Below are 4,138 nucleotides of genomic sequence, written 5' to 3' on the forward strand. Positions count from 1 at the left end.
TTAGAAGACTCATCTTAATTGTGGAAGACACCATTCCCTGAACATGTGATCCTGGACTGCATTAAACAGAAAATGTGAGTTCAACACTAGAAACGAAGTAACCATCACTGTCTGCTTCTTGTCTGTGGGTGCATTGTGAACAACTTCCTCAAGCTCCTGCAGCCGTCACTAGCTAGCAGTATGTACTAAACTTGGAATTGTGAATCAATGTAAACCCCTTCTCTCTCTTAAGTTGTTTCTGTGGATTCATTTTATTATAGCAACAGATATCTACATCCTGTGTCTGTTATTTCCAGATCCTTTATTCCTTTATAGCCAACTCCAGTTCTTCCAAATACTACTATAGTTGATTTAAATAAAACCTTTGATTTTTCAAGTAACTATGTGCTCCTTGCCCTTAGTTTGAAATTTTCTGTCAAAAGCAAAGCGCATTAATATTTAAATGGCTATATTTGTGATAGAATAATTTATATGTGGAGTTATCTCTGGCTGTCCTGGTCTTAAACATTCCAAGTTTCAATTATCTTCATTTATATGCTGTAATAATAACACCTAACTCAATGAATAAGATACTAATAACAAATAGTTTGGGAAATGCTTCATATTGTGAAAGATATAAGTGAGAAATAAAATAAAATATGGAGAAAGCTATGTAGCTTCTGACAATAGTTCTTTCTCTAAGGGATAGTTCACTTAGGTGTTTCAGCTGTAGTTTATAAAGATTGTAACAAAGAAATTTGCATAATTATCAGTTATTCTTTTGTTATACTCAATCACAATCTGTTGACTCTGGAGGCAAACACTTCTTATGATAAAGCGTAAGTAGAGCATCATGTTAAAGCATTTCATTTTAGTGAATAACTTCATATTTACGCATTTTATTTTCAGTGAAGAGAAATAGCTACCATGGGTTTTTGTCCACTTTTAATAACTTCTTCCAGACAATCTTTACCATTTTTTCAAGCCGATACCAAACTGTATTTTTATGGCTAAGATGCTACTGCACAGGTTTTCTTCTTTCATCAGTACATGGTATTACATGTTCATATATATATATATATATATATATATATATATATATATATGCTATTATAATAGTGTTAAGAATGATTCTCAATTACCCTGTCAAAATTCATTGTTTTCTTTCAAAGTACATTAAAAGTAATGGTACTGTGGAAATACTGTTTGCTTTTCAAGACCACATTATGATGTGTATAGAAAACATTTTAAGTCTACAGTCTTATGGGAGACCAAAGCATGAATGAGATGATGTCATGGTTGTGCATCTTAGAGAAAACTAACTGGATGTGTACATGCAGAAGAATGCAAATAGATCCATATGTATCACCCTGCACAAAACTGGGTTTTAAGTGGATCGAAGACCTCAACATAAAACCCGATGGGCTAAGTCTTATAGAAGAGAAAGTAGGAAATAGTCTTGAAGGCAGTGGTACAGGAGACAATTTCCTGAACAGAATACTAATGGCTCAGGCTCTAAGTTCAACAATTGATCAACAATAAATGAGACCTCATGAAACTGAAAAGCTTCTGCAAGGCAAAGAACAATGTCAGTAGGACAAAACAGCAGCCCACACATTGGAAAAAGATCTTCACTAACCTTAAATCTGACAGAGGGATAATATCCAAATTATGTAAAGAACCCAAGAAATTAGACTCCAACAAACAAAATAATCCAATTTAAAAATGGGTTACAGAGCTAAACAGAGATTTCTCAACAGAGGAAATTCCAATGGTTGGAAGAAACATTCAACATCTTTCATCATTATGGAAAAGCAATCAAAATGTCCCTGAGATTCCACCTTGCTCCCGTCAGAATGGGCAATATCAAAAACTCCAGTGACAGCATATGGTGCTGAAAAAGGAGCATACAGAAAAAGGGAACTCTCCATTGCTGGTGGGATTACAAATCACTCACAAAATCAATCTGGTTATTTCTCAGAAAATTGGAAATAGTTCTACCCAAATACCTAGCCATTCTGCTTTTGGGCATATACCCAATCGATGTTCCACCATACCACGAGGACACATGCTCCACTATGTTCCTAGCAGCTTTATTCTTAATAGCCAGAAACTGGAAACTGGGGAAGTTGTGGGGAGAGACAGGAGAGAGACCCAGCTGGTCAGGAGAATGAATGGAAATCTGCAACTGCCAAGAGTAGGGCACAGCATAGGAAAAATCTTTAGGAAATCTCAGAGACCTGAGATGTGGGAGGCTTCCAAGAGTCAATGAAGATCACCTTAGCTCAAATGCCTAACAGTGGGGACATGGAACATGAAGATGTGCCACCTCCTGTAGACAGACAGGAACCCAGTGGAGAGATAAAGACACCAATTCAACCCACAAAACTTTTGTCCCCAAATTTCTCCTGTCTAAAAGCAATGCAGGGACAAAGATGGAGCAGAGACTGAAGGAATGGCCAAGTAATAACAGGCTCTACTTTAAACCTATCCCATGGGCAAGCACCAATCCCTGACATTGCTGATGGTACTCCGTTATGCTTGCAGACAGGAGCATACCATAGCTGTCCTATGAGAGGCTCCATCCAGAAGCTTACTGATACAGACACAGTTACCCACAGCCCAACATTGGTCGAAGGTTGGGAACTCTTATGGACGAGTTGGAGGAATGATTTAAGGCCCTGAAGGGTGTGGAAATACCACAGGAAAACCAACAGAGTAAACTAACCAGACCTCTGGGAACTCTCAAAGTCTTTTGTCAAAACCACCAATCAAAGCACACAAGGAGAATGGAATGAGGCCCCTGGCACATATGTAGCAGATGTGCAGCTCAGTCTCCATGAATACTGCCCGCCCCCCAACAACTGGAGCAGATGCTCTCTCTAAAGATATAGCCTGACTGTGGTATCTGTTCCCCAACAGGGATGCCTTGTCTACCTTAAGTGGGAGAGGATTTTCTAATCTGGCACAGACTTGACACACCAGGGTCTGGGATACCCGGGGGGCCCATTCTCTAAGAAGTGAAGCAGAAGGGTCTTGGGGAAGGGCCTCTGTGAGGGAGGAATTGAGAAGGGAGGAGCATTTGGAATGTAAAGGAGACTATGGGACTCCTGACTTTGACAAATGAGAACTAGTGGGTCTTTGACTTTAGGATGATCTTAAGACTCTTTTTTTCCTGTTGCATTGCCCTATCTGACTTGGATATGAAAGTTTTTGCTTCATCATATTGTATTTTGTTCTCTAAGTAGAGACAGAAAGGGAGCAGATCTAGAGAAGAAGGGAGATGAGGGAGGAACTGGAAGGGGTAGGGTGAGGGAAAACTATAATCAAGATGTATTATATTAGAAAAGAATCTCATTTTAATTTAAAAAATTAACAAAAGTACACAAATTAATTAAAAGTTTTTTTTTAATTTGGCACAAGAAACCTTATAAGAAATTGAAAACCCCAAGTATTAATGAAAATGTGTGTGTTTTATAGTTTGGTTTCATAGTATGTAGAAAATATAAGAGAAATGTGAAAGGATGAATGTACACATATACTCACCTAAGTAGTACAGATACAAATCAATTCTTTCTATACAACATTAAAAGAATACACTAACTTAATATATCTCAGTTTTTTTGACTTTTATGCCAGCTGAACTTTGTCATTCTTATCAGTTATATGAAAGATCTCATGACAATGGAAAAACTAGTTTATCCAGCCACACCCAGATATAATAGACATACAGACTGTATTAATCTTTCTTCATGGAAATCAAAATGTAACATACAAAGTACATGCTTAATGACCACGCTCAGGTGCTGTTCTTCTTTTAGCTAAATAGATAAAAGCTGTATGTGCAATTGAATGGCAATTTGAATATTAATTAAACTAATATTTCCCAAGAGATTATTCTATTTTTGTACCAGTAGAAAGACATTTCTGTGTATTCCACAACCACACATTATTAAACACTCTTTTGTTGTTGCTCTTCAAGTGAGAAAGTCTGTGTCTGAGCACTATGGTAATGTTTATTGCTTTAATTATTAATAGTGCTGTTCACATTTTCACACAATTTTTATCTGTTTCTAATTTTGATTTGGTGCTTAACCATTACCTAATTTTATATTTGATTCTCTCCTTGATCCTACCATATTGATATGTTGATGTCTAT

Source organism: Grammomys surdaster, unplaced genomic scaffold (genome assembly GCF_004785775.1).
Source record: "Grammomys surdaster isolate TR1022 unplaced genomic scaffold, NIH_TR_1.0 191, whole genome shotgun sequence".
NCBI classification, from domain to species: Eukaryota; Metazoa; Chordata; class Mammalia; order Rodentia; family Muridae; genus Grammomys; species Grammomys surdaster.